The following is an 11639-nucleotide window of genomic DNA, read 5'->3' on the forward strand; positions in this document are numbered from 1 at the left end:
CCAAAACCAGGGCCAGGCTGGGAAAATGAGCAAGCAGGGAAATAAGAGGAAGACCATTGAGAAATATTTTGCATATAAGCCCAAGAAGGATCAAACCACTCAGTCTGAAGATAAGGAAGCACAAGCTCCTGCATCTAAAGACCCCAAGAAAAACAGAAATTGGGCTCAGGCTATGACAGAGCTCAAAAAAGACTTTGAAAATCAAATGAGGGAGTTGGAAGAAAAACTGGGAAAAGAAAGGAGAGAGATGCAGGAAAAACATGAAAATGAAGTCAGCAGCTTAGTCAAGGAAATCCAAAAAAATGCTGAAGAAAATAGCATGCTAAAAACCAGCTTAGGTCAAATGGATAGAACAGTTCAAAAAGTTATTGAGGAGAAGAATGCTTTAAAAAGAAAAATTGGCCAGATGGAAAAAGAGATAAGAAAACTCTCTGAGGAGAACAAATCCTTCAGACAAAGAATAGAATTCAGGGAGATTGATGAATTTACCAGAAATCAGGAATCAATACTTCAAAACCAAAAAAATGAAAAATTAGAAAATGTGAAATATCTCATTGAAAAAACAACTGATATGGAAAACAGACTTAGGAAAGATAATTTAAAAATTATTGGAATACCTGAAAGTCATGATCAGGAAAAGAGCCTTGACATCATTTTCAAAGAATTACTACAGGAAAATTGCCCTGATATTCTAGAAGCAGAGGGCAAAATAGAAATTGAGAGAATCCACTGATCCCCCCGAGAAAGAGATCACAAAAAACCAACCCCCAGGAATATTATAGCCAAGTTCCAGAACTCCCAAGTCAAAGAGAAAATATTACAAGCAGCCAGAAGGACACAGTTCAAATATCGTGGAGCTGCAGTCAGGATCACACAGGACTTAGCAGCAACTACACTGGAAGCTCATAGGGCTTGGAATATAATATACCGGAAGGCAAAAGAGCTTAGAATGCAGCCAAGAATGAACTACCCAGCAAGGCTGAATGTCCTCTTCCAGGGAAAAAGATGGACTTTCAATGAAACAGGGGAATTTCAAAGGTTCCTTTTGGAATTGCCAGAGCTGAACAGAAGGTTTGATCTTCAGATACAGTATTCAGGTGAAGCACGGAGATTGGAGGAGAGGGGGAATATATGAGGGACTTAATGATGATGAACTGCATGTATTCCTGCATAGAAAAATGACACTGATAATACTCATATAAACCTTCTCAGCTAATAGAGCAGGTAGAGGGAGCTTGTATAGTTGAAGCACAGGAGAAAGCTAAATTCAAAGATAAAATATAGTGTAAAAATGGAGTCAATAGAAAAAAAAGGGAAATGTAATGGGAGAAAGAAAAAGGAGAGGGGCCAAGATATTTCATATAATAAGTTTTTTCTTTATTACAATGAGCTATTGCAATGATATGGAAGGGAGGAGGCAAGGGGGAATGAGGGAACCTTTGCTCTCATCAGAGATGGCTAGGAGAGGAAACAGCATATATACTCAATGGGGTATAGACATCTGGAGTAAGAAGGAGAGTGGGGGGGACAGGGGGAAGGGGTGGGGATGTGAATAAAGGAGGAGAGGATGGACCATGGGGGAGAGTGGTCAGATATAACACATTTTCTTTTTTTCCTTCTTGCAAGTGGCTGGGATTGGAAGGCCTGTCCAGGACTATGGGGCCAGGTGGATTCTGGGCCTAAGGGGTGGTATGGGGGCTCAGGGATTCTTGGCCCCAGGACCAGGGATCCATCTTCTGTGCCACTCAGTGACCCTACAACAAAGTCAGAGTGAAAGGAGAGAGAAAATATAGTACATGGTAGTGGAGAAATAAGAAAGGAGGGAGTTGCAATCAGCAATGGCAACGTTGGAAAAATATGGAAGCAACTTTTGCAATGGACTTACCATAAAGAATGTGATCCACCCATAACAGAGTTGGTGGTGTTGGAACAAAGACTGAAGCAAATTTTTATTATTATTATTTGGGGGGAGGGTGCAGGGCAAATGGGGCTGGGTGGCCTGCTTGGGGCCACATAGCAGGGTGATCTTTGGGTGTCTGAGGCCAGATTTGGACCTGGGTGCACCTGGCTCAAGGGCCAATGCTCTGTCTGCCACCCAGCCACCCCTACTATGATTACTATTTTATTTTATTTTGGGTCTTTTTTTTCCCTTCTTTTTGGTTTTTGCAAGGCAGTGGGGATCAGGTGGCTTGCATGTCACACGGCTGTGTGATTGTTGGGTCTATGGGGCTGGATGTGGGCTCGGGTGCTCGTGGCTCCAGGGCTGGTGCTTCGTCCATTGTGCCACCTGGCAATAGCTACAATTATTACTTTTATTTTTTTTATTTTAATCTTTTCTCTCCCCTTTACTTTATCGCCCAAGCAAGTCTATATTCATGGGGGGGGGGGTATTTTGTTTACTCTTAAGAATATTTTATTAATGTAAAAAAAACATTTGTACAAAATGAGAATTAAAAAATAAAATAAAATAAAACAAACAAAAAATAGAAAAGAAAGATAGTCAATAAAAGGTCCAAAAATTATCCACCTGGACTGTATAATTAATTTTTTTTAAACCATCGGAAAAGCAAGGATTGTATTTGCATTTGACATCTTGGTTATTTTTCATTTTTAGAAATTTTTCATTTTTTCTCTCTTTGTTAGTCTTACTTTCAGATTAAACTTCACCTATAAGTCTCTGATCTCCTGAGAATGGGAAGGCTCCCCCAATGACTCAGGGCCCACTTTGAATGGGGAACTGAAAAGACTAGAAGCAGAAGATCTGAATTTGACTTTTTGGTTTGCTCTAAGCTGGGTTACCTTGCATAAGTCATTTGTTCCCTCTAAACCTCAGTTTCTCAAGGGAAAATGGGAGGATCTGCTAGATGATGTCTCAAGAAGGCCCCCTCCCATGCTATGTCCGCCTGAGATCTCATGATCCTCTTTCTTGTAGAGTTAAGGTATTAGAATTCATTTCCACAGAAGAGGGAGCTATTAGTGCAAATAGCCAGCAGAGGGCAGGGAAGATCACCAAGCACTCAGATTCCAACTCAGTAAGAACTTTGCCATATTGAAATAAATGTGGCCTTTTGGCCAAGAAGGATCAGATTTGCAGTGTTATCTGATCTTGGGCAAATTTGAATTATAATCAAAGCAGCAGCTCATTGGTTGAGAATTGGTAGGAGCCCCTGAGGTGACTCAATTCAACCAGGGAATTATCTGACACTTGAATTTTTAAAGGGGATCCCAGAATCAATGCCTCAAGGATTCCATAAACAAACCTTAATGGAACAGACCTTGGATGTGCTAGACTCTGGGCTGCTAGGGAAAGAAATACCAAAGTGAGACCATCCTTGCCCTCAAGCAGTCCACCTTCCCCTGGGGTGATATAGGTTCACATAGCAGGAAATACAGTTAGCATAAACTAGGGAAAACTGAGTGATTTGGTCTGTGAGGGAATGGGACAAGAATCATAAAAAGTAGTGGATTGTAGGGGACAGAGTGCTGTGACTGGAGACAGGAAGATTTGGGTTCAAATCCCATTTCAGCCCCTAGCTGTGCAACCAAAGGCAGCTGTCACTTCTCTCAGCCTCAGTTTCCTTCTCTATAAATTCAAGGAGGTTGCTTCTCTGACTTCTTCAGTCCTTTCCAACTCTAAACTCTCTAATGCTAGAGGGGCTAGCACTTGAACTGAGCCTTGAAAAGAACTGGGGGGAGGGGCTCTGGCAAGCAGAAGGGAGGAGGGGGAACATGTAGGGCAGGGGTAATAGCTTGTCCAAAGTCATGGAAGCCCATGTCATATAAATCCCCATCAAGATGATGGAAATCCACCTATTCTCTACTACACGAGATTCTGGTACTATAGATGGAAGTTATTACTAACATTGTCTACCTCCTCATTAGCAGCAATATCAGCACCAGTCACCAAGGGGATCCCCAGCCTTAGACGTCGCAGAATTGAACCATCCTCCTCCTCACTAGCATGGGGAGTCGTGATAGAACTACCTAGGTGTTGAGCTTGGAGTAAGAAGCAACTTGGGTTGGATCTGCCTCCTCCTTCTGCCTATTTTTACTGACTGTGGGACCATGAGGAAGTCACTTCATCCAAGCTCCATTTTACTCATCCATAATAGTGCTTGCAAAGGTCAACAAGCTAATGGATTTAAGCCCTTTGAAAACCATCTAGTACTGTATTCTCATTGAGGGAGATTGTTATTAATTCTATTGCCCTGACTGCCCATTTCTCTTCTAGGGTCACCATGTGAAGCTTATACCTGCTATTTCATTTTTTTTCTCTCCTCATACACCAGATTCTTTGAAAGCCTTCCATCCTCTAGCCTCATGCTCTCTTGTCAGGATCAAAACATCTTGGGAAAGAACAGCCTTAGTATTCACCTCCTTCCATAGAATTGAAATAGCCCTGAGCATAGTTCAATAGTGGAATTACATGAAATAAAATTTGCCCTGTACATTGCATTTTGTAAAAAATGTGGGTCACCATAGGAGAAAAGGAGACAAGAACAATAGATAGCCTAGAGAGCTGCTCTCTGGATGGAACAATCTAAGGCAGGGGCTTCCCAGTGAAGAATTGTCTAAAGAGGGAGAAGCACACAAAAGCTGAGCCATTGCCCAGCCACCTTTCACTCATTGCTCCATTTGGATTTGTAAATCAATGATTTTATGGGAAGAATTCTAGACAATGGCCATCCTTTGCCCTTCCAAAGTTGAGCTTAGTAAGGTCAACTCATCCCTAGACTTCAAACCTCCTAGGGGTCCTTGGGGATTGCAGGAAGCAAAAACAACATAGGTGAACAATGCAGAGTAGCTGACCTTGTCAAGGGAAGCATAGGTGTTTTTGGGAAATCATCAGTTTCTTCTGGTCAGTCTGTTCTAGAAACCCTGAACAAAAAAAGACACACACAGGAATAGGTTACCAGAAAATCTCAGTTTATCACTAGAGCAGCAGGAAGGGGGAGGCTCCAAAGGCTTGACATTCTCCACCCTGGTAGGTCCCACTTCTTTGTGAACTTACTGCAATTGTCTTTTTTGTTTTATAAACATGCCAGTAGCTTCATTTATTGCCCAATGGGAAAATACCATTCATCAGCTGGAGCTGGCCAGCTTTCATTTTTTCATCAGTTAAATGCAACCCAGGCTAGTGCATCATTGTGCTGTCTGTTTCTTCTTCCCCTGTGCATAAACCAGGATTTATTTGGGGATGCTCAAAGGCATTCATTGCTTAACCCTGAGGACTTACCTTAGGAGTTTTCATGGCAAGAAGTAATAGAGGCAAAAGCAGAGGTTGGATGACCCCTGAACATAATAGATTGATTGGTTCTTCAGGGCAAGTGACTTGGAAATTCTGTAGTGGAATCCACCAGGGGATTTGACCAGCAAGTCTCATAGAAGCCATCTGCCTCAATAGCATGGGAATCCCATTGTCATTCCATTAAAACCCTGACACTAGCTAAGACTGTGATGAGAGAACAAGAAACCCAAGAGGCTGACCTCTTTCAAACCAAGAACAATATTTTTTTTATTTCTGAATTTTAGATGCATGGATATATGTATGGAAATGTCCATTCACTCATTCTTTGTTCCTCTTTTCTCATGGATTCAGAACCCGACCTTGGCAATGGATGGAATCAATGAAGCATTTTCAGTCTACAACCAAGTTCACTTACTTTGCTATACACTGGCCTCAAGGTTTAATGTGAGAGACCAGAAATAGAACAACTCAATTTTCATAAGAAATATTGTTTTTGATTCATATTATGAGTCACAAAGGATTGTTAGGTACCTTAATCAAAAGAAATTGTTAGTCCCAACGAATGGGTGTCTATGGTCCCAAGTCTGCAACTTGGGACCCCCAGGTGATCCTGGTCAAATTATCCACCTGTCTGGGACCTGTTGCCTCTCTTGATCTAATTCCCTCATGTCATGGATAACTTCTGGTGTTAACTCTAAAAATATCTGAATCAGAAGGTCATTTTCTATCCTGATCATTTCAAGAGAAAAAAAAACTGCCTAATGTTTATTATTTGAGGACTTGAAGGCAACCGTGGCTTCTGGAGGCACTATTTTGATGGCCTGGTTTCTCATTCTTCTCTACCATAAAAAAGACAGTTTTTTGTTTTGTTTGTTTTGACCCCAGAATGTGTAAAGAAAAGCTATCATATCACATCACCAAAAATGCATAGATTTGAGTGAAGATTGAAGTTAAAACAACCACAAGAGGTTGATTCACATTTGATCCTGCTAGATAGATTTCTTTCTCCTAGGGCACATCATAGACACTGCTTATGGGATAGAGTAAAGGATCAAGGACCTTAAAGACTCATCATCCTACCTTCTGAGGCAGGGTCTTACTGGGATTATGGCAAATGGCTTGGGGATTTACCAAATAGCCAGGAAGCACCTGCATTCAAGGACCAAAATAAAAGTTCCTAAAGAAACTTTAGTTCCACTGGATGAGAGAGATAATACAAATGAATAGAAGTCATACTAAAGTATATACAAAACAACACAAATTCCAAGATGGAGAGAAGACTAATAAGAGAGAGCTTCCCATCAGATCTACCACCTTCTCTGGGTTTAGGAAGAAGTTAGGGATTCTGGGAGATGAAGACAAGGAGGAAATGCCTCCCACAAGAAGGATGTCCTATGCAAAGGCACCATGGTGGAAGAAGATTGTTGTATGGGCACTGCCTTGGACATGGATATGACAAGACTGTAAAAGGAGGTGGGAGGAGTATGATGGGAAGCCTTAAATGTCACACTGAAGATTTTATAATTTTTCCTAGGGACAATAGAGAGCCACCAAAGGGTTGGGGCAGATAGGGTACCATAGGGCTGTCATGTGAAGTTCAAAATTTCATATAAAATGGAACTGTTTTTAGTTTAACTGAGTGAGATTCATCACCAGAACACCAATTTTTTTTGGAAGAGTAACAAAAACTGACCTCAATTTTTGCACATATAGAAAAAGGCAAATGTCAACAATGCAGAGGTCATCTACCATTTGAAAGCACTTTGGGAAGATCCTTGGACTTCAGAGTTGAAAGGGACCTTAGTGGATAAATCTTGAATAACACATGACATAAGCCTGCATTTTACACAGCTGACTTTTGCTATGGATTTGAAAATACCATCCGTTAAATGACACCCCTGAAATGTAACTACATATGGTAAGAGCCTAAAATAAGAGTTACTCATTGGGGGAGGGAGGCAGATGGAGTTCACCAGTGTTCCTCAATATGAAGAATTTGCAAAAGTTTCCAAATCCTTTTCATGTATTATCTCATTTTAGCATCATTTTAACAGAGCACCTTGAGGTAAGTATGGCAAGCATAATTATATCCATTTTACAGGTGAAAGTAAGGTCCAGTGAGAATGTAGGATTTGCCCATGGTCATACCACAGGTAAATCATTGTACTTTATATAAGCAATAAAGACAATTTACTTAGTTTTTACATCTCTCAGCTTCCTCCACAATGCATTTAGGGGTTAGATCAGATCATCACTATGGTATCTTCCAGCTTCAACACACTAAGTTTCTTGTCACTGGATGTCTTGTGCCTCTTGTTTCCATGGCAGCCATTAGATACCTGGTTGATGTCATGCTCTCCTTCATCTTGTTGTGAGGGGACATAAGAGGAGGGGGAAGCATGGAAACTTACCCTGATGAAAAAGGGTTGTGGCCACTAGATGGCACAAGGAGAAATATTTCTAAATGGAGAAGGTACAGAAGGGAAGTTGGCTTTAAAAAGCTGCCTCCAATCCCTATTCTTTGTTTCTCCTCTTTATTTCAGAACCTTTTCCATTTTCTTTCTCAATCCCCTTGGGATATCTCTCTTGGCATGGGCCCTTAGAATGTTAGCTTACTTGGGGACAGCTAGGTGGTGAAGAAGATAGAGCACTGGCCCCGGAGTCTAGAGGACCCGAGTTCAAATCAGATCTCAGACATTTAATACATACTTAACTATGTGAACTCAGGCAAGTCACCTAATCCCATTGCCTTGAAAAAAACCAAACCAAACCAAAAACTTATAATAAAAGGAAGGTTGACTTATAGCAAGTAATATAGCCTTTGAGACCAATGGTGGAGTAGTTATCATTGGATCAAGTGAATTATCTGCTTCTCATTCTCATTTGGAGAAGAACCTGTGAGAGGAAAGGGAAATTTGAAGGACCCAGGAAATCTCTGGGCAATCTCAGAAGCTAGGTAATTGCTACCCTGTGGCCTTTTCTGCATCCTATGTCCTACCTTTATATCTATATCTGTACTCTTCACAAACTGAAATATGACTTTCTTCAATTGGACTTTGGGGATGTTTGGCTTCACCTCAGCTTCCTTTGAGAAACTTTTTCTTATTCACTTATTAGTACTTCCTCCTTCCTCAAAGAACTGAACACTTCTTTAGCTCTTTGCATTTGTTCTCAAGTAGAATGGAATTGCCTTGAGGGAGAGGATAAGGTCCAGCATAGGGTTTCATGAATGCACTTAATCTTATTTGCTAAATTGACTTAAATTAAGACTCCCTTCCCTGAATGATTATATCATTATAAAATGATTGTTCCCAAAGACTTGACCCACACTGAAAGAGTGGGTTTTTATTTCATTTTGTGACCATCATGAAGAATGAATTTTTAGCAGATGATGGGATTCCAGCAATTAGAATGAGTGCAGGTCTTTAATATGCTTCATCACTAACTGTTTCTGCATGGCTGGCACAGTGGATAGAGCATTGGTCTTGGAATCAGGAGGAAGGGAATTCGAATCCAGCCTCTGACATTTACTAGCTGTGTGACCTTGGATAAGTCACTTAACTTTGATTGCCTGGCATCCAGGGCCATCGCCAGTCCTCCTGATTCCTATCTGGATACTGGACCCAGATGGCTCTAGAGGTGAAAGTGGGGCTGGTGACCTAGCACAGCACCCCTCACTCACATACAATTAGTTCATCTGCTTGTCCTGACATCACATCATGGTCTTCTAAGAGAATGAAGGACAAACATCATTATTATTGATGTTGTCTTTAAAATGTAGGAGTGTGGACTGTGGTTTGTGATTTCGCAAAGTAATGAGTTCTTGATTATGTCAAGAGAGTGGATCATCTCAAATAGTGAATAATGATTTGTAGCACTTGAAAGCTTTGAAGATTCTTTTCTCCATTCCCACTTAACACTGTTGAGTAAGGACCCCCAGATCTAGGCATCCTTTCAGCATTTTCAGAATGCTATCTTCCTTAATACTAAAGTTTGAGTCTTCATTCTGTGGTGTTCACCCCAGGATCAAACAGTCATAATTAGTGTATAATTTTGTTTAATCAATTAATTTAAATTTTCTATTGTAAAGGGATACTTACTGAAATGATATAGCAAGAAGAGAAATACAAATATTACCCTCACCAATATTTGTGAGAACCTAATCTCTCCTGTATCGCTTCAATCACTGGGGAGAGTGAGATCAAGCTTCAAGGAGTTTCTCCAAAGGATTTGCTTCCATCAATGTCACTTCCAGTCATTATCTCTTATAGTACCCAGATTCTTGAATGAAAGGTCAATCTATTATTGGGTTGAATCTCATTTATTCCTTGGATCTGGGTGGGTGGAGGACAAACCCTAACCTCAGCTCTGGCCACCAGACTTCTCATATTTTTCTCTTGAGACATTTCAAGTCTCACAAGGTCATAACATTATTCTGAATACTCTTGTACCTCGTGATGAGAGAGAAAAAAACATAATAGAGGAAGAAGCAAGAACATTCATGGATCACATAGTGATAGCTCAGGTGGGCAGACAAATGCCCATAATCTCTCTCTCCAACAAAAATTATTGTAATTCTCTGCTCACGCAGTATAAGCAATTGGGAAAGAAAAAAAGGCCTGTAGCATTAGGACCAGGAATATTACCTGTCCATCTATTACATAATCAGGATGTGTACTACATGTTCAGAAAAACTGGCCTTATTGGACAGACCCCTGTTATGATCAGCAAAATTGTTTGGCATTGGACTGTATTTTGGAGTGTGGATATATGTGACTGTGTTTCTTTTCTGATTTACATGTTAATTTAATTATTATTAATTACATATATTATATTTAATATCTATGTGTGTGTGTCTTCTGACTTTATGTATACATAGTGCATATGTAATATACTCTTAAAACTTAGTCCTTGAATTGTCCGCTACATTGACTTTCATATTTAAATATATATGACCTAGGCTCAGGTTCCATCAGTCTAGATTTGCCTTAGGCAAATCTAAACTTCTCAGTATCCTAGGAAACTCTATGCCTATAAATTCTTGATAGAAGGGAGTTTGCTCCTCTGAGAGCTCTCTATATCAATGCATTCATAGTACTATTTTTTAACTGATGTATTTAGAGTAATGATCTTTCATAACACGAAGATAATGAAACACAATGAAGGCTTGAAATGGGGTCACTCAGTACCTGTCCCACTGTGGTTATTGTACTGCTATCAATGGAGTAGAAAAAGTGAATTTATTGTTCTCTAGACTGGTCACTGCCCAATGCATCATTCAGTTAATGTCATAGAACAACATGGATATTGCTTGGCCAATCAAGAAATCTTTGAGACACATGAGAGAATAAGGGTCATTCATTATTGAGAGAAGAATATAGAGACTCTAGATACTATCAGGAATAGAGCAGGTGTTGGGAAGCCTCATAATGAGGCTTCATTAGTCAAAGAGAACTCAGTAATTAGACAATCTAAGTCCTGCCATTTCCCAGAGGGAGAAATTGAGTTTTGGAAAAAATGAAGCAACTCCGAGAAGGTCACTAATCTGAGGATGTGAGAATTAAAATTGGAATCCTCCAACTCTAGGCCCCATGGTTTGGTTTGATTTTCTTCTTTTCCATTGGCCCATGCTTCATGATTCTAGAATATCATCCTTAAAGCATCTACATTTTCAAATTTGAGTTTGAGGGTAAAAGAAAAATGACACTGAAAAGGTTCAAAGTAAATGGTATGACTTATGTATATCACTGATGAATACATTTCAGTTTCCAGCCTGCAAACCACTTTGAGGTCAGCCCAGCAATCCATGACCGCAAGCCAACTTCTTTTCATTGCCCCTAAGTGGTATATGATCTTACACTGCAGTGTCTGACCCTAATAGACATGCCCTGGTCCAACAAAGCCTAATATGAATATCTGCCATGATTGCTTTCACCCTTTCCTTTGGTCACAATGTCATTCTGACAATACCAGCAATGGGTCATCCCACAGCAAAACCATGAAAACAAAGGCCAAGGTTTCTCTGCATTCTATTTCATCTCCATGGGGGAATCAATTGGGTTAGACTTCTGGAAAATTTATTCAGATTGAAAATTTACTGTCTGCAGCCCCACAAGCAGACCACAGATATCCTTCTTAGCAAATTTTGGAAAGAGCTTGAGACTAGGAGAAAGGAAATAAGCCCTGGAAACATTTGCTGACAATCCACAACAGCCTGTGGTTTTCCAGGGCTGGCTTCCCAGGAGCCACTGTGTTGGAGTCAAACCAATTTCTCCAAAAGCTAGAACTAATTTGTAGTGGAGAAAGAGGGTCCTGGCTTCTTTAAAAGACAGAACAAAATCAGCTTGGTCTCTCTTTAGGGTGGGCCATGAAAAAAGTGGGGCATTTCATT

The sequence above is a fragment of the Macrotis lagotis genome, chromosome 6 (assembly GCF_037893015.1).
Source record: "Macrotis lagotis isolate mMagLag1 chromosome 6, bilby.v1.9.chrom.fasta, whole genome shotgun sequence".
Taxonomy (NCBI): Eukaryota; Metazoa; Chordata; class Mammalia; order Peramelemorphia; family Peramelidae; genus Macrotis; species Macrotis lagotis.